This window comes from Epinephelus moara, chromosome 8, assembly GCF_006386435.1.
Source record: "Epinephelus moara isolate mb chromosome 8, YSFRI_EMoa_1.0, whole genome shotgun sequence".
In the NCBI taxonomy this organism is placed as follows: Eukaryota; Metazoa; Chordata; class Actinopteri; order Perciformes; family Serranidae; genus Epinephelus; species Epinephelus moara.
The window spans coordinates 25,044,247-25,065,090 of record NC_065513.1 but is presented as its reverse complement, the minus strand read 5'-3'; the positions used below and the strand labels follow the sequence as shown (position 1 = coordinate 25,065,090).

The 20,844-nt window shown below is 42.6% G+C and overlaps 1 pseudogene; it reads left to right on the top strand.

Annotated features, from left to right (window-relative positions):
* The first annotated feature begins 5,867 nt into the window (after positions 1-5,867).
* LOC126394240 (60S ribosomal protein L27-like) lies at positions 5,868-6,550 on the top strand (annotated as a pseudogene).
* The last annotated feature ends 14,294 nt before the right edge of the window (positions 6,551-20,844 follow it).

Here is a 20,844-nt window from a genome sequence, read left to right as displayed (position 1 = left end):
AATGTCCTGAGTTTTAAATCCAGCTAAACATCTTTGTCAAACACCTCCCCTGCTTTCTGCCTGAAGACAGTATTAATACACGCTTGATCTCAATTAATACACGCTTAACCTCAATAACTGCAGTCTGAAATGGTTCTTCCTGAGGAAAAAGGTACTGTAGGCGAGACCAGAGGACGCCACAAGAGTATATGAGTAATTTCCTTAGGCAATTTTGATTAGTTAAAACTGATTTGCTTTAAGTAAGTATTTAAGTAATACTAATTTGGTTTTAGGCTGATCGTTCTGGCAGCGTGTAAATGCTGAGATTTGGGATTCAGGGGCCTGAGCTTGGCTGTGTATACAGCCTGACCCCCAGATCATTAAAGACCCCCTTTGGACATGTTTTTACGGTTATAAAAGTGTTATATACAGCTCTTTCACAAAAAAGTTCAATTAAAAAGTTCCTCCTTCACTTCAAATATTTTACAATGGTAAAAAAAAAAAAAAAAAAAGAATAGCACGACAAAGTCCAGGACTTATTTCTATTGTGGTCCTTGATATTCAGTCAGTCTTTTTAAATGGTAAATGGACCTGCATTTGTATAGCGCCTTTCTAGTCATCCAACCACTCAAAGCGCTTTTTACACTACGAGTAACATTTACCCATTCACACACACACACATTCATAGACCATACAAGGTGCCACCTGCTACTCAGCTTTTAACACACTCACACACCGATGGAACAGCCATCGGGAACAATTTGGGGTTCAGTATCTTGCTCAAGGATACATCGACATGCAGACTGGAGGAGCCGGGGATCGAACCAAGCAAGAAGTGGTGACTGTTATGGCGACAGCTCGTCAACGCTCTATAACTTGCCCATTTTGATATGAGCTTGATGAAGTGTTGCATGACTGTCCATCATCTTGCCATTGAAAGTGTTGGATTCTGCTGACAGCGATATCTCCAGCTGAACCGACACAACTGCTAACATGGTCTTTGAGAGTTTGGATGTAATATCTGTGCGCAGGGCCCTTTGAACTTCGAGCGGAAGTAACGTAGTCTGTAGTCTGAACACAAGTAGTCTGCTGGAGATGCATGATAGACACTGATGTGTCTTAGCCATTCAGTTGACCTTTCACTAGGCCCCGCCCCTTTGTGAAGGGCCGACAAGCTGTCGCAGTAAGCAGGGAGCCCACACTGTAACTAACTGCACTCCCTGAAGACATATTATCATATTTTTGGGAAAATGAAAGAGTGATTCCAGAGAGAAGCAGACAGAGGGGTCTACAGTCTGTGTTTGAAGGATATATCCAGGATGTCAAACTGACTCAGCAGCAACAACAGGTTAAAAAGACAAAGATAGTTAGAAGCTAAAGCCGAACTATAGGCTACAGATCACAGTGTAAAAGTGAACCACCACATCACTGCTGATCGCCACACAAGACAATGAATATAAAGGGAAACTTTGCTGATATTGAACCAGCTGTGTGGCATCACAGTGTGTGCAGATGAAACATGTTTGGCTTCGCATCTTTGGTCCAGCATCTGGACCTCCGCCAGCACCCGGACCTCCGCCGCCGGACGGGCAGGGATCTCCGGGGGAAGTCAAACAACATTCATCTGCACACACTGTGATGACACACAGCTGGTTGAATATCAGCAAAGTTTCCCTGCTTCCCTTCACTGGTTCCTGTACAGCAGGGTCGGTCTTTGTTTCACTGTTATAATCATTAAAAAGCAAAAGCAGCATGTGTATACATTCAGTAGGCTTTATCTTCAGTAGCTAGCTAGCTAACCCTACACTTTTCAGGGTTTGATTTTCCAACCTCTCCAGGTAACAAGTATCATTAATACACGACGTGCCCCAGCCACAACATTTAGCTCCAAATCCACAAAACCAGCCTGAAAATGATGGAAATCTGAAACGATTGCATTAGAGTCAATGGAGCACAGCTGTGTTGTTGTCGGACCCTGGTCTGAGCCGGCCTGATGCTGCGTAAAGATTGGCCAGTCTGCGTCAGATTGTGCTCAGATCAGAGTCTTAAAGTTCACACCTGAAACTCAAACCTCGCTTGTTGGTTATTCTGCCAATGCAAGTCAACAACATAAATGTGCTATACATATAATTTCAAACATCAACATGTCATTGTCAAATCACTCTCTTTCACTCTGATGCTAACACTAATACAAGCAATATTTAAAAAAAAAAAAGAAAGAAGTCCATTACTGCCCTGTTCCCCTTTTGCCTTCCTGTCATTTCTTAATTGCATCTGTTTGATAGTCAAGTAAAATTAATTTCTGAAGCACTTAATCATTAAAGTGTCAAAAGGCTGCACAATACCAACATGTAAATTATAAGTGTGAATGACAACCCTAACTAATGAGAGAGGTGGATGTGCACCTCATTATAGAGGGAAAAGGGCTTCACTGACAGTGATCCCACCTTCAGGATGGTCAGGCATGCCCACAGCAGGTAAACAAAGAATAAACACTGATAACTAAATGGAACATAAACAACATAGACAGAATAAACACAGTGACAATACTCAGCTGAGCGTCATCAAAGTCAACATTGTCACTGTCAACAAGGTCACGACAGAAAGGACAGCTGGTGCGGAGACATTTATGAGGAGCCAGCAAGGAAGCTGACGCTGACCAGTCTGACACAATGATATGATATTGGAAGAAAATCCTGGTTGAGCTTCTAGCATTACAGTATATCGACCGCAAGTGATGTGGAGTTGTGATTGAATGCAACAAGCAACGGAAAAAAACACTCCTAAGTATTGTGTGGGATTCAGTGCAGACAGTTAAATGTTGTGGTGCATCTTCAAGACAGTAAGTGCACCGATAAACAGCAGCAGAGTTTCAGTAAAACGTGACCAATAGCAGCAAAGGTACTGTCTATGATACACAGTATATAGACAATAAAATAATTAGGAGAAAACACAATTTTGTGATCATTTCACGATTAAAAAAAGAGGGGACAAATTTGGAAGACGTTTTTGTCACTGATATGTACACTGCAAAAAGAGATGTGTCAAAATGATGCGTTGTGCAGAATTTAATCAATTATATTATTTAAAATACTCAATTTATTAACTACATCTAATTACATTTAACTTACATAACATTATGTTTTTTAATTACATATACATCTCTGATCCATGAATCGATTTCTGAACAATTGACAGATGGTTAATATTAGACCAGTGAAACATATTGACAACTACAGTAGATACTCTGTCCTCCAAAATGACACTGCCATCCCAGAATAACATTAATGGTACGTCACAATTCCCATTCCCTAAGGTTATTGTCACAGTTTTGCATTCCTGGTCGCCTGCTCTCTTCTACATGAACAGTGACTCAGCCCTCAGTCATTAAATTTCCACTCATCCCGCCTCTCTGCCACTCCTACCTGCCAACCAACCACCTATCTGTACTTTTCCCGCTCTTGCCCACCCTAATCAAACTAACTCAGTTCACCTGTTCCTAATTACTCTCAGTCACATGTTCCCAGATTGTTCTTTGCAGCTCATACAAGACTTTATTAGACTGATTTCCCACTGCCGACCCTGCCTGCCTCTTATCTGCCTGCTTCATCTGCTTCCCGGTAAACGCCTCAGCCTTCTGTTCCCAACCTCGAGACCTGCTTCCGCGTCCTTGGTTCCTGTTTGCCTGTGGCTGCTTGACGTTTTCATTTGACAACAGCGCTACAGTGTGAGTGTTCCAGTTAGCTTATCTTTGGTTTCCTGTGGTCCTGGCCTCGACCTGCCTTCTGCCTGCACCCCTCTGGTTTATCTGTTTGGACTGTGGATTGCCTGGCCCTGGATTTTCCACCTCCTCGACTACATCCCCTGTCTGCTCCTCTACTGTACCACTGCCTGCTGCTGAACTGACCTGTGTTTGTTGTTGGGCTAGTGCCACTGCTCACTCACCTGCCTCTCAGCCCTGTTCAGCCTGCCAAAGCGTCTGGGCTGCCAAAGACTTTGTGGAGAGACTTTTCTGGAGTGATGAACTGTTTTGTGTCCTGTTAACTTGCCCTGCCCTGTACCCGCTGAGCTGCCACAGTAAACATCATTACAAACTACTCCTGGTTATCCGTGTGCTGCATTTGGGTCCACACACTACCCATTATAGTTGTTTTTGCCGAGGGAAGCACTCAAATATTAACTCACCAAATCAACCCCTTGCTTATTAGCTATAATATTTCCCACTTTGGAGGAATGAAAGTTGCCCAACACGCAGTTACCCAGCCTGGCAGCTAACGATAGCTAGATAGCTGTTAAGCTCATGCTAAAGCAAGGGTAGTTCAGAATCACAACTGAAAATGGCAATTTGGCTTCACACATTTTTGAAAAATGATTTTTGCATTAGTTGTTAAATGTAGAAAATGAGAAAACGTAACCTACAGGTAAATCCTTTTCTATCCCAGGCTTCAAACAAGAATGAAAAGACGAGGGACAGATGCAACGCTACAAAAGGACAAGTGGTTGACATGATATGCTGACAAAAGCATCCGTTAGTCCTTGAAGTTTCGATATATTCTGAGGCATAGCAGTCGTGTCTTTATTTAATGAATGATTCGTTTTACAGATTGTATGTGTAATAGCCTAATTTCAAAGGCATAGCTTGTATTCAAATTACTTTCAATGAGCACAAACTGCCGCCCTCCAAAGACAACACAATCTATCCAGACCGACACATTAACACGTTGTGTGCTGAAGTCTACACAAAATGTGTAAAAACACTGTTGACACAAATTGTGCGTATTTTTCTGACACCTCTCTTCTGGCAGTGTAAGAGTTGTTTCAACATACCTTATAATCAAACAACAGAAAAGCCTCCACTATCTGAAAATTGCGCCTGAAAACATTCAAGATGGAGCTCAAAGCCTGACAAAGCCTCTTAAATGTGTAGCGAAACATCCAAAAAGATGATATGTCACCTGACCTGAGTGCCTGAAACCCTGCAAAGACAATATCTCAGCACCTTTCAACCTCTTCCAGCCACAGAAATAATGGACGCCCAGCCAGGCCTCGGTGTCTCTATGAAGCATGCTGTACATCAAAGCCTCAATAATGCTGCCTCTGCCTTAATACTATACTATTAGCAGTAGCCTCATCCCAGAAGATCTAAAAAGCAGCGGGGAAGAGAAACTGTTGCTCGGAGGAAATGTGTCATTGTAACAGAAACATAGGGTGAGAGAGAAAACACACAACAGAACAATGGTTGAGCCGAGACAAAGACGATGCAAGCCAAAGCTGCTTCATAATGATGTGGACCAATTACAGATTTTTAAGGGAATGACAGGCAGTCATTAGCGGTTAATCCCTCACTGCTGCACCTGCGTGGTGACATCATCGACACCACAGGGAGGAGTGTGTATGTGGATGTGTTCCCCTACAAATGTGTGTGTGTCTGTTTTTGATTTATGGTTATTCCCTGCTGCAAATAGCAAAATGAAGCATAATGAATGTGTTTTACACAAAGCTTTGTTCCCCTGAAAGTTATTATTTCATTTTAACTGTATTCAACTAAAAAAATAACGTGACTGGTTTTTTTTCCTGTGCTCAGAAAAAGAGAAAAGGAGGTAAAGTGTATTTCTGCTCCGCACCTTTGTATAATAAACAGCAAATATTTCTAAGAAGAAACACAATGCAGTAACATTTTCAATGCAGGGATCTGTAAAATGTCGACAGACAACGTATTTCAGTATCTACTCATAGACATTTAGGTTAGGCAAAGATTGGGATGTTGGTTCAAAGCAAGACTATACTGTAAGGGCACTTCCATTCTCCTGTTTTTATTTTTTTGGACATTTTAATCCAGCACAGGAATAAACATCACAGGAAATGGTGGATATGAATTCAAAGTTTAATGCGCTGCTGAGGTGGAAAAGGTGGTGAATTGATACAAACAAAGTGCAATTAAAATGAACAGCATCAAAATGGGCAAGTTCATGAAGCCTAGGAAGGTGGTGATGGTCCTAGCTGGACGCTATGCCGGGTGCAAAGCTGTCATCATCAAGAATATTGATGCTGGCACAACCAACCATCCTTACAGCCACACTCTGGTCGCAGGCATCGACCGCTATTTCTGTAAAATGACCACAACCATGGGTAAGAAGAAGATTGCCAAGAGGTCCAAGATCAAGGCCTTCGTCAAGGTGTTCAACTACATCCACCACAGAGTATCTGGTGGGCATGAGGCCCACCAGATACTCTGTGGGTATTCCCCTGGACAAAACTGGTGTCAACAAGGACGTCTTCAGGGATCCTGCTCTCAAGTGCAAAGCCAGGCGGGAGGCCAAGGTCAAGTTTGAGGAGAGGTACAAGACAGGCAGGAACAAATGGTTCTTCCAGAGGCTGAGATTCGAACTTCACTCGCTGAATTTTCATTTTTGGGTGCACTATCCCTTTAATAAAATAAAAATGGGTGAGGCACATAAAAAATCCCCTCTTGTACAGTTGTTATGAATGTTGACATTAGCTATAGAGACCAAAACTATGTCTGTGTCAGGCTGTAAACATGTTTATTTCTGCTGTGAAGTTGGGCATCTAAATAGGGGGGTCTGTAGGGACTGACTCACATCTGGAGCCAGCCTTTAGTGGCCATTAGAGGAACTGCAGTTTTTGGCACTGTCACGTTTGCTTAATTTTTCAGCCTTGGAGGTTGCCGCTTGGGCTGCGGTAGCAAAACCTCTGAGTGTAGTAAACAGAGTAAAGCCCAGCTCAGACCAAACATTCATGATGAGACGAGACTGTTTTAGAACGGACGGTGGGTCACTACTGCTGCTCACTGTATGTGCTTATACCTCCCTCACACACACACATTCTCATTGACTAACTAACTGGTGCTGGTTTTCGATATTATTGTGGAGTATTTATTATGAATACAGTCCGTCTGATGCTCCTTTTTGTTTATGTTTTTCGCTGTTTCATCATTGCTACAAATGCAACTGTAGCCAGTATCTCCCTATCACTATCCTCATTCATACTTTAAGAATCGACAAATTATATTCAGCCACAAAATAAGCCTAAAGCTGGAAATCAGAAGTACAGAGACTTGTTGCATAGAGATGATACACTGTCTCATCTAGTTGCATTGGTGTGAACCGGCAAGTTTTTAGAACGTTGCAGAATGACTCGTTGCAAATAGTTGCATGTATCAACTCGTCTTGTCATAAATCTTTGGTCTGAACTGGGCTTAAGGGTGTGTTTTATAACTTCTGAATTCAAATCTTCTTTTAAAAAATGACCATGTTATTTCTTCTCTCAAAGAGTACATAGTCTGGCTTTAATACTGAAAAAGTCAACAGGGACTTGTCACGTAAGTCAAGACGTATACTTTTTTTAACATTTAATGGAAACCACATTTCCTGAACCTTAACCAAAGTGCTTTACACCCCGAGTTTTGAAACCCTGGTCTCCAGTGATGTTTTGTTCTTTGTTCAGACATCCTCCACGCTGACCAACTCCCTACTTGGTCCCTTTACTCAAACAAAAAGTTGCTGCAGCTGAACGTAATCGTGGCAGAAACTACATCTCCTGCAAAGCAAATTAGTAATATATAAATGTAATTTTAAGGAGATAGGTTTGATTTTTGTTGCCCTGCCAGTCTGCTGGGGCCAAAAAAGAGAAAAATGTTCCTTTTCGCAGGTTTTCTGTTGGATTGTTTAATTATTACTGGTAAATGCATGAGGTGGCTAGAAAATGATTAGAAGTAATGGATCACTTAGAACAAAAACAGAAAGGATTAGACACAGACACAAATATTAGTATTGCTGAACAAATACAGATATGATTACAAACACCTCTTCAGATCCCTCAAGTGAATTCCAATGAAAAAGGCATTCTCAATACACAAGCATGCCTTCTCCCAGAGGACACCATCAAAATGGAAAACACAGGAAAACAGGACAACCTCGTGAACGAGAGCCATTCCTCATCTTCTGTCTCCTCCTGCTCCTGCAAGAGTTTCCTGTTCCACCGAAACGGAACAGCCAGTGGCTTTATCAAGATTTATGAGCTAAATCATCATTGGAAATATAAGACACTTGTTGGGGCACAGGAGGGGATGAGGAGAGGAGGGGAGAGAGAGGAAGCCGTGGTGCCGGCTGGAGAAGACAAGGAAAACGGGAGAAAGAGGAGACGGAGAGAGAGGAAAACAACAGAGAAAGAGATGAAAGGAGGAAGACAAACAGAGGGAGATAGGAGGATTTGGTAAGAACAGATGTCTAGACTTGATCCAAAAAAAACAACAACAAAAAAACATCTTCAGTGCTATCTTTTATGCTCCTGCTGTTTTCCTTTCTAAATGTGCTGACATCCCATTTGAAAGCTGTTATCAAGTGAAACACTGAAAACAAGCAGAAGTGCAGCAGAGATAAAGGGCTGAATGGACTGGAGACAAATGGAAAATGAGGTGAATCTCAAAGTCCATCAGACACAGCTGTTATATTACCCGACCCCTCCTGATGATGCACTTATTCTTCTCACTTCACTCTTTTTTCCTCCATAGGAAAACAACAATAACACACACACACACATGAAAGACGGAGAGCTGAGACAAAAACAACAAACAAATCATGCTGTCACATGGATCACAAGAGCAGCCATAGGTCAAAAGGTTCAGGAGCAGAAAGAGTGAGATAAGGCAGCTTTCTAAAGTAGTACAAAATACACAACATTTATACAATCTATTAAATAATACAGTACTTTGCTGTTTTATTATTGAGCAAGACGAGAAGACTGATATCAATCTCATGTCTGTGTGTGTGCAAAGCTGGGGGTCAGCCCTATGTTTCCTTCTGTGTATAACTTCGAGATATCACACTGAGGCCCCGATCTATCTGTACTAGTTTTCAGTGAGAGTGAAGCATTTTGCTTGCTGCTTTTGCATTTCTGAGCACCTCGTGTTTATATTTGCAGGAGTACCCTGAACTCCTCGAGTTGAAAATACTTCAGCATAGAATGGAAAGCACCCAACGTCATAGGCATCTGTGGTGGAGATGACAATAACTAGCATTGTATATGGTTTGTGTGAAGCTAACATTAGCTCACTTTAACCCCCCTCCCCACCACCACCATTGTAATTAGGCCTGATGACTCACAGCAGATTGTCAAACAGTCCCTAACTCATCCTAAAATAAGCCTGGATCCATCCATCACCCAGGCTAAGCACCTGGACCAGCCGGTGGTCCCTGCGATTGCTCCTTTTTCTGAGGGTTTCAGTGCCCACACATATCTTTTTCTCTGTGTCCAGTCCCTATGTGCCCTCTGCCTGCACATGTTTTATGCATATTTTAAGGCACAGATCTGTGAGTTTAAGAGGTTAACTTAGGACAGGTGTTCCTGTGGTTGCCTAGAAACAATTTTTAAAAAGACAGCAAGCTGCAAACGCACTCTGTCTGACTGGGGCCTAATAATACTGATAACTACAAACAGAAAGACAGACAGGCAAACAAAACATCAAACAGAAAGACGGGTGAAAACATGACCTCACTGGCAGAGGTACTGATCTGAGGGAACACTGAGCCAAGTGAACATAGAGCTAAGGGAACATAGAGCTAAGGGAACATAGAGCTAAGGGAACATAGAGCTAAGGGGACATTGTGCTGAGGGAATATAGAGTTCGGGGAATATAAAGCTAAGGGAACACAGGGCTGAGGGAACATAGAGCTAAGGGAACATAGTGCTGAGGAAACATAAAGCCATGGGAACATAGAGCTTAGGGAACATAGAGCCAAGGGAATGTAGGGGTAAGGGAACACAGAGCTGGGGTAACGTGGGGCCGAAGGAACATAGGATTAAGGGAGCATAGGGCTGAGGAAACATAGTGCTGAGGGAACATAGAGCTAAGGTAACATGGGGCTGAGGGGGCATAGGGCTAAGGGAACATAGAGCTGAGGGAACATACAATAGAGGGAACATAGGGCTGAGGCAAAATAAAGTGAAGGAAAAATAGGCAATAACATAAAGACAAGGGAACATAGGGCTAAGGGAACATGGAGCTGAGTATAGAACATAGAGCTAAGGGAACATAGGATAGAGGGAACATAGAACTGAGCATAGAACAGAGCTAAGGGAACACAGGATAGAGGGAACATAGTGCTGAGGTAACATGGAGCTAAGGTAACATGGAGCTGAGGGAACACAGGGCTAAGGGAACATAGAACTAAGGGAACATAGGAGGAAACAGACATGCTCCCAGTTAAAGCCAGGAGGCATTTATATTATAACTTAGGATAAAGACAGCTAAAAACAGTTTTGATTATGATTTTAGGGAGAGTTACATGTTGGAGCCTTTTCTTTTCCATGTAAAGGTTAAAGCTGCGATACATCTTAAAAATCTCACCTCATGTCACAGCTCAGGAAATGCAGGATGCAGGAGTCATGAGGCAGTGAACGCAGTCCCAACAGACAAATGAATCCAAAAGGGCAGGCAGGAAACTAAAGTCCAAAATGAGGCAGAAGGTCAGGCACAGGTTCCAACCAGATTACAGGGTACAGGGACGAGAGGTTTGAAAGCAAACAGCAAAAACATCAAAGTAACTTTGACAAAGTGGCAGGCAATGAATGCAAGGGCTGATTAGATATTTGCAGGGCTGATGAGGAAAGTGGGAACAGGTGTGTAGATGGGTGTGGCAGTCAGGTGATGCAGAAAAGGAGGGAGCAGGGTAAAAAGGAGTTAAAGATGTTCATGCTTTATTGTCTTTTTAAATATGTCAAAAAAAATCTACGTGTTTTGTATTATGTCAGTAACCTCAAGCTGAAATACGCAAAATAAACTGTAGACAACAAACACTATTAACAGTGTATTGTTGACCAAACTCAGTGTTCGTTTTTGATGATGCCACATGTGGTCAGAGGTGCAGCAGACTATATCTCCTAAAACAGTGGTTCTCAACTGGAGGGTCGAGGTCCAAAAGTGGGTCATGGGTTCATTCTGAGTGGACCACAAGTGACTTGCAAACATGTCAAGTTTGTAACAAACACATTTTACTTTTAATCCATCCATTTTCATCCACTTATCTGGGGCCGGGTCGCAGGGGCAGCAGGCCAAGCAAAGCACCACAGACATCCCTCCTCTCCCCAATAACCTCCTGGGGGACCCTGAGGTGTTCCCAGGCCAGATGAGATAGGTAATCCCGCCACCGTGTTCTGGGTCTGCCCCGGGGCCTCCTACCAGGAACCTGGAACACCTCTAACGGGTGCCCAGGAGGCATCCGAATCAGATGCCCAAACCACCTCAACTGATCCCTCTAACGCAAAGGAGCAGCAGCTCTCCTCCAAGCCCCCTTTCGGATATCTGAGCTCCTTACCCTGTCTCTAAGGCTGAGCCCAGCCACCCCACAGAGGAAACTCGTTTCAACCGCCTGTATCCGCAATCTCATTCTTTCAGTTACTACCCAGAGCTCATGACCATAGGTGAGGGTTGGGACGTATATGGACCAGTAAATCAAAAGCTTCGCCTTCCGGCTCAGCTCCCTCTTCACCACAATGGACTGGTGCAGCGCCCACATCACTGCAGAAGCTGCACCAAATGGCCGATCCATCTCATGTTCCATTCTACCCTCACTCGTGAACAAGACCCCGAGATATGTGAACTTCCTCACTTGAGGCAGTAACTTTTATTTTGAAGTGCCATTTTCTGCTGTAGAGTGAGTGACTAACGGACAGCTACTTGACAGAGGCAGCAAACTAGCTCATGGCTAAACGAAAGTATGACGCTGAATATATTACACTGTGTGGACCTTTAACTAATGATCAAGGACAAATCTGGACCCCGTGGCTGGACCAGTTGGGAACCATTGTCCTAAAACTATTCCTTTCATGTCATAGGCTTATACACAACAAAGATAGAAATGCTAATTATATCGTATTAAGCCTAGTTAACCAACCAAACTCGTTTTGTCTAATTTGTCAAGCCAGTGTCATCTGTTTTCTGATCTCCTCATTTATACCTTAAAATCTAATCCATCTGCTCTGCAGCAAACTGCTGAATATTTGATTTGCCGATGTGAGGAAAAAACAACTTTAATCAAAATTCAAACAGTGAAGTGCTTGATAAATGCCAGCCCTCATTATTTTGCAGCTTGGGCCACCTTTAATGAGCTTAGCGTCTGTCCACTGAACAATACGACACTCTAAAATGACTGCTGAGCCACATGCTTCTGCAAATTGAATCAAGTGTGTCTGCAACCGCTTGATTTTCGTATGATTGACTAATGAATTGATGTAGGTGACGCAAGCTAAATTAAATCAGCTTATTTGCCCTTTCCAAGATTTTAATGCTGCTTGTATATTTCCCTGTTGTAAACTGAGATGCCTGAAGGACACAGAGAAAGAAACATACTGCGAGAGATGGTAGAAACATTAATACTGGGAGAAAAGAAGGAAATAAATTGTTTGCTGATAGGTTTCAGTAAGTAAAAAAACAATCGAATAAAGGACAAACAGCAAGAGAGCAATAATAAGCAGAACAAAAAATAAGACCCAATTCAAACCATGTGTAGACAGTGCATTCAGGCATCAGGAGCCAAAAGCAGAAAACACTGGGGAGCCTGATGCAGAGAGAGCGAAGAAGAGAGCCAGTGAACGAGGGATGGGCTTTTGATGGAGTCTCATCTGGAGTGTTTATGACGAGGCAGCGCCAGCAACGTAATGAGTTGACTGATCAATCTTTCCTCCTTGCCCCGCTGGATCAATAGCTCTGTTTTGACATCCTACATTAAGCTCTAACTAATTGCCAGATTGCTAAATGCTTTTAAGAAGGAAGAAAAAAAAAAAAACATATCCAGGGCGATCAATAATGCAATCACACCAGTGACTCTCCTGTATGGGGAGGAGGGGTGCGCTGGTGTGTGTTTGTTTGTGGGAGTGCGGTGAGTGTTAAGGGCCAAATTGTTACCTGGGTCATGAATTGCAGGACTTATGGATGCATCTTATTCGTGTGCAAGTGGTGTTAGGGCAGCTGGGAGTTGTGGTCAGGGGTGGAGAGCAGTGGTGTGTTTGGGGTTTGAACCTCGGCGGCCTCAGCGGAACAGTTTGTTGACTTGGCTCACAGCTCCGTGGCTAAACCACCAAGACTTTAAAACAGTGCTCACTGACAGGGGAAATGAGCCTTAACAGCTTCGTTTAATAATGGCTTTTTGTGTATGAATATTAAACAATCCTAAAAACCCACTGCACACCACCTACTCAACACCAAAGAGCAGAGAGACACAATTAGAGACTAGAACACAACGAGAACATAGAGGAGCATTTAGCAGCTAAGAGCCAGATTTTTCCCGCAAGAGTTGGACCAAAAACAGAGCTAGAAAAGAGTGAATACTGAACTTAAATTCAAGAGATGGACAGAAACACGACTCCAAATGACTGATAATGTCGCTCTGTATCTGCTGGATGTGTAGATAGGCCACTGTTGTAACAAGATCCTCATATCATATGTTGATATTGTGTTCACAGCTTGTATCTGCTGCCCACAGTGCCCAAAAAAATCAATTACTGCAGGTTTAGAGTCGATCTCAACAGATGATACTTGACCTTGAAAACAGCTGATAAAACACCAGGCCCTCCAAATCAAACAACAAACAAAATATGTTCTCTATGCAGAACGACACATGAAGCTTTTCTGAAGTTACAAAGCTGTGGTTAAAGGGTAACTTTGGTATTTTCCAACCAGGACCCTGCTTTCTTATGTTTTTGTGTCCAAGCAGCTAATGGGAACAACAATTTTAGAAACTGGTCCAGCATTGAGAGAGACTGCTGCAGCTGGCAGCAGCGTAACAGGCTGCAGTGTAACCACTTGGGGCAACTGAGCACTGTCAGTTCACGTCTACTAAAAGTGTTTGTTTTTGCCACTGACAGGCTCAGATTTTCAGTGTCTGACAACTTATGGAAAGGATCCCTACAGAGATAGGTCTTTTTGTTAAGAGTTAGATCCTTTTAGTTTAACCAGAAACAGACCCAAAATGTCTTTCACCAAACACACCAGACTCCATTTAAATAAACAGCAATTTAAGTGTGTGTACAGCCAGTATGTTTTCACATCTAACTGGGTGAATTAAGGGTTTATTTCAACCAAACCAGAGTAAGCAATTGTTGGAACAGTCGGAAGATGAACCAAGGTGGTTTTAAAGGGAAATTTCGGTTTATTTCAACCCGTCTCCTATCGTCCTAAATTTGGTTCAAGTGCCTAGTGACATACAGATAATAGTTAGCATGTTAGCCGTTAGCCTAGATACAGCCGTAGCGTCAGACCTGTTAAAACGTAAGTGAACGAGCATCCTTTCAAGTGCAAAGTTAGTCCATTAAACAAGCTTTTTTTCCACAAAGACCGCCTCATATCGTTAGGATAAATGTCAGAGAACATATAGAAAACGACATGTAAACGTGATGTCTTACCATACCGGTGTGCTGCCATGTTTGTTTACAATTTACCTCTGCTTACCAAAGTGCGGCTGAAATATCGCGAGAACAAGCAGCGATCTCATAGCGTGCCTGAACAAGCAGCAACAGCTGGAAGGCAGAACCGGACGGTTGCCTGAACGGAGGAGGAGGAGGAGGAGAGAGAGGCGCAACAGGTAACGTTAGAGGACGAGAGAGGAGGAATGGCTGCTGCAAGGCTGCGTAGCTCTGGAGATTGGTGGTGTACCTGTGGATGCTGTGCCCCAGTGCCCACAGAAGAGGAATGTCTCTGTTGCAAGGAATGGGACCGGTTGCAGCCTTATTTTCAAGGTCTGGATGTGACCGAGGACGAGACACCTCCATCTGGAGTAACGTTAGTATCCAGCTGGGCTTTATCTAGAGCTGGCCAGATATATTTCGGCTGCCCTTTGGAAAGCAGAGCTAGAGGGATAAACAAACACGGCACCACACCGGTAAGGTAAGACAACACGTTTACATGTCGTTTTCTATATGTTCTCTGACATTTATCCTAACGATATGAGGCGGTCTTTGTGGAAAAAAAGCTTGTTTAGTGGATTAACTTTGCACTTGAAGGTATGCCCGTTCACTTACATTTTAACAGGTCTGACGCTACGGCTGTATCTAGGCTAACGGCTAACACGCTAACTATTATCTGTATGTCACTAGTCACTTGAACCAAATTTAGGACGATAGGAGACGGGTTGAAATAAACCAAAATTTCCCTTTAAGAGTTTTATTTTTGCCTCTGTTGACTTTGAATGAGGTGTGTTTTATGATAATAAAAGTACTGTTTATTTGAATGGAGTCAGGTGGCTTTAGTGATAGCAATGTCAGGGCTGTTTCTAATTAACAAAAAGTATTTTAGTCTTCAACAAAGACGTCAACCTCTGTAGGGATCCTATCCATAATATCACCAGACACTTATTAAATCTGTTGACGGTGCACAATTGCCCAGAGTTATTGCGTTGCAGGATGTTTTGTGGCTGCCGGCTGCAGTGCTCTCGCTCAATACTGATGAGTCACTTAGATGCAAAATCATGGGACAATAGTGTCAAGGTTGAAAAATAACCAAGTTACCCTTTGTTACCTCTCTCAGTGACAGCTTACAAGCTCTGAACTGAACACATTGGCTCATTAATGTTAATTTAGCTTGGCTCGTTAATTAGCTGGTAACTAGCTTCTAGAGGTCCGGACCACTCAGCAGAAGGATGGATGGTGAAGTGTTTGGGTGCCATTTACTAACAATGGCTTCATTGCTGTCTTAACCACAGAATAATAAACATGGCCTTCTCATGAGGTTTAACAGCAGCCCTGAGCTTATCTTGACACTTAATTCTGCTGACTATCCTCACTCTTTGCCGCCTGCCGTCCTCACCATGACTTCACCTCAAGAGAGCTGCTTCCCTCCACACAAACTGAAGCACGTTACACCCTCACAGGTCACCCACAAGGCCACTGCCCTTAAAGGTGAAAAGGGGTGAGCCCTTAACAAAAGGCATAAATGTCTTAGCTACCCTATGTTTTTAGGAAAAGGTCATGGTTTGCATACTGACAACTCCATGATAGCTGAGCGAGACTTCATCTGCTGATGAAGACCTTGTGATGCAGTCAGCAGCTCCAGGTGGACCTCAGGTGGAAATGACTTTGTCATCTGCAGTTTCATCAGTCAGGAATAAACTGTCAAGCACAATTATTTCAGTTTTTGAATTTCTCTATCAAACCTATTAGGAACAGGTGGGTTAGCTAACCTTGACTCTTTTGTGATGCTGCCTTGTTCCCAAATTCTAGAAATTAACTTGTTGAATACAATGTTGTTATTACTACAAAAATAAGGCACAAGTTGTGATAAAGCAGAATCATCCATCTTGTTTTCTCATTTTGTTTTGTGGATGAGCACATGAGGAGTTAGCCTAGGGATGATATCACAGAACAATGGGTGAATAAGCACACAGCTCTGACAAGGTCTATGTGTGTTTTTATATGTCTGCATGTGTGTGAACGCTGGGCCAACATGTTTTTGTCCAGCTGGAACGGGGTCAGGGTTGCACCGGGTTGACGGCATTGGACAACAATCTCCTCCTCTTCTTCACCTCCACAAAACAAGTGAGGGATAAAAACCCTTTTTCATGAATTTTTTAGACAAGCGGTGCTTCTCGGGCTGAAGAGCCTCTTCTGTACAGTCGGTTCATGCATTTTTAACAAGGAGAAACACATCGGACAAAATGCCATGGATTTAAAGTGCAGGTGTAAGGGTGGCTGACCTGGTGTCTTACTATTTTCACAATTCACACAATCCTTTTTACACAGCCCCGACTCAGGAGCCAGTGATGGATCATGAGAAGAATTGAAATGGCGGCCTGAAAGACGAGCATGGAGGACAAAACAGACAGAGGGAGGATGCACATGCAAAACATCCTCTATACGTAATGAAAATAGCAGAGCATATTGGTTTGGAAAAATTACTCTGAAACAAACAGTGTCTGTAATGATTTCTGTGAGCTCCCAGACTTGAACTTTAAGCCATGTTGATTTGAATTTCAGGGTGCTGATTGTCGGAGAAGCTAATTGCATGCAGATGATATCATGATGACAGTGTGATTAGGCTCTAATTGCTGTGCAATGTTGATTTTTTTTATTTTTAATATCAATAATGAAGCAAATCCAAATGTCTATGCCAGCGAAGGTGCACTTATACTGATACCTGTGGATGTATTAGAGCTGAAATTAAGAATCGATTGAACGATTATCTGACTGATTGACCTTGGTAAAGTCATTTGTCAAGCAAAAAAGTCAACCACATACCGCTTCCAGTTTCTCTAATGTGATGATTTGCTGCTTGTGGTTTAAAAGTAAACTGAATATTTTTAGATTTTGGGAAAAAACAAAATGGGTGCACACTTATCTCATATGCACCTGATTTGTTATCCAAACTTTTGAGCACAAAAACTTCTCCCTGATCTTTTTTCATTTTTGGGGTCCTGACACACCAAGTGGACAGTCAGCCGTTGGTCAGTGTTGGGGCGTTGGCACGCGTCTGTTTTTTGGCCAACTCAGCATTTGAATCAGTATTGGAAATGCCGGTTAGTGAGTGAAATCGCTCTGACTGGCAGTTCAGTGGAAGAAAAGAAAAACAGAAGTGAGGAAATCAAACAGGTCAAGAGGGCATGAGGTAAACAAACTTCTTATATTAGGTAAGATTATTTGAGTCCAGTCTTACTCCAAAGTCATTGAAATCCAGCCCTTGGGCAGTAACTTGCGGCGTCAGAAACCAACGAAAAAGCCGTCCTTTAACGTCGGCATGATATGCTGCCAGTTGCTGTTTTAACTGCGCCCAGCGGCGTCAGGGGGAAATGCGGCGGAACAAGGAGGAAAGTGTGAGAAAGTCCGAGTGGGGCGAGCGGGAGTGTGGGATGGGTCCAAAAAACATTGACTTTCACTCAAGAGAGCAGTGTTTGCGTCCCTTAAGATTCTAAGATTCCTAAACTTAACCACTTCCTGTTATTGCCTACACCCAACCATGTGCTTTTGTTGCCTAAAGTTAACCTGTGTGTTTGTTGTTGAAGGAAAAAAAAAACATCAGTTCACATTGTTGTACCGATGTAGTGCTCTTACTTTGAAAGAGAAAGACGTAAACATTAAATTTCCTGAGCCTTTATAGACAGTTTGATCTATCAGTCAAGAAAATAATTGGCTTAAGTTGTAGCCTTATATATATATGTATTTGTTTGTTTTTGTAATTTTTAAGTAGTTCTTTCACCACGTCTTCAGCTGTTATTTTCTGCTCAAGCGCTTCGTGTTCTTTTGATTGAGAAGACATCACATATTTCCCTCTGGCTCAGGGAGGGAAGTTATAGATTCAGAAGTGACACAAGGGAACATCGACAGAAGACTCTAAAGGAAAGACAAGATTTCTCTTTTATTCGCTCCGTCAAAAGTTTCAGTCTGGGGATTTGTCTCAGTGTCCACAGGCTCATTACCATTCAGCTCTTCTTTAGCACCCCTCATCTTTTCACTGCTCTCCTGTTTTTCTTCCTTTCACTTCTCCATGACGTCTTCTCCTCTCGTCCCCTTTCTCTTCTTCCCCCTCCTCCTCTGGCTCCACCCCTTCATCTTCCCCTCTGCTTCCATATCTCTGCTATTAAAACAACTAAATTATTAAACCTATAGTGATAATCAATCAATAACACTCTTTCTTAGTGGGATAGACCGCTTAATAATTGACTAATCCTGAGGGGACCTCTGCCCCCAGTGAGTGTATGAGTGTGTGCCTGTGTGTCTGTGTCTGTGCGCATGCGTACACCCCCTCCAAGGGCCCATCCATTCACATTTGTTTGCACCTGCATGTGCTTATTGTTCCCTTTGATTGAGGCGAGTGTTATTGAGGTAGACTGGCTCTGATGAGGGTCATGGAGGACTAATTAAACCCTTAACTCTCATTTCTAGAGACGCAGGAAAAGAGAACCATCAATGGATGTAATTAGAATGACTAAGCCACAGGTGCAAAAGGGTAAACAAACACATTGCATGCTACGTCACACAACTCCTGCAGGATTTTACTCCTTTATGGAGACGGTTTGATGACACATACCTTTAACTCTTTTAACCTTTTACCCCTCCTTACACATCTCAACCTCTAAAGAGAGACTGTCCTCATGTGACCTGTTTGTGTTGAAACAGAGATGTGACTTACTTACAAAACAATGCGCAGCTGTCCGACTTTATAGATCCTGGTCTATGGAAGATGGAGGTCCTTAGAATTCCTCTTAAGGTTTGAAATAGAAGTGAAATTAATACACTGAGTGTAATTAAATGTTTTCATTTTGCAGTTACTGATTGCAACATCTATCACTGATTGTATCATTTGGTTTAATGTGCCATATAATTCAAGTCATGACATGCATGTGGTTTTATTGCTTTTATGGCTTTTACTTTGAAGAGATGAAGAACATTTTTCATTTACAAGTGAGCGCTACACTGCAGCCACCACTGAGGTACTTCACTTTAGACTACATGTAATCATGGGCACATTATGAAACAATGGGCCCCTGGGCACACATATGTTAAGGGCCCCACCACCTCTCCTACATAGGACCAAGACACACAGACTTTCTTTTGGTTTTGCTTCTCTTTACAGTCCATATGCAACTTTTTGTGGTTTTGTGTCTCTTTGTGGGCATTTTGAGCTGTTCTGGTCGGTACCTATTAATTTGACATTTACAAGTGAATGCCAGTCGGCCCCCTGAAAGTTTCAGCATGTAATGCTATACTATACTGTACGATATGATATGATACAATATGGTGCCATTCGATACCATACAATACAATATTTTTGTATTATATTGTTGGGAAATTCGTCTTGGGAGCTGCACAAGTATCGACTTCTTACAAAAATAGTCCAAAAAAATGAATAGCATACACTATAAAAATAAACCATAAATACTACCCATAACAGTACTGCACATCAGCCACTAATGTATTGCACATAACACCAGCACACAACAGAGGACCATGAGCAAAACACAACACAACCCCTAAAGCATTAAGCGACATTATTTCAAATCATAATTGAGGTTGGCACAAATTCATTTTTAAAACTCATTGGGCATCCGGTGTCATCTGCCCGAAGGCAAAAGCTTGTACTCAGCGTGGAGAATGTGGGAAGAGTCAGACAGTCTGTGCTTGTCTGAGACCAGACTGCTCATATAGTGTCTGGAGGGATTGGTGTCCCTTCCTCCCCATGACCTTCATGGTTGTCTGAACCAGACGAGCAAGTTTGGATGTAATGTGTGTAATGTGTCGCTTTGGATGTGATGTGTGTAATGTGTCGCTTGCAGAGATCCACAGTTCCCCTTAGCTCTACAGTGTTTTAGTGTCTGTCAGCTCATTGTTTTGGATTTACAGTCAATCCCATAGCTCTCATTAACCAATTTTCCAGCTTTGATTTAAACCACTGTAAACTAACTGGTATAGCAACAACCAGGTGAGCAGCAGTACAGCATTTAGCAGCTGGTGGAGACCAAAACAGAGCTTCAGGAGAGTGACTGTTGGATGGGTAACACCACATCAATTATGTGTTGTGATTAGCTTGTTTCTGCTGCCCCACAGTGGCCCATATAATTAGTTAATGCATGTTTGCTTTGCTTTCTTCTCAAAAGTGAGATTGTCAAGATGTAGTAGAGAAAAGGGACAGGACCAAGCTGCAGGTGAAGTGGGTAGACACGATCAGTACAGTGATTTATTGAGGGTACAGGCACAAGTAGGCAGACAGGAAGGATCAGGTATTGGATCTGAGTTAGGTCTCAGGTTCCTGTTCCAGCATGAAGGAGCACTGGAACCATATTCTGTCAAGAAATGACTGGAACTGGGCTAGTACATGAACTGAGAGGCTGATGAGGGAATGAGATGCAGGTGGGTTTGGAGGTG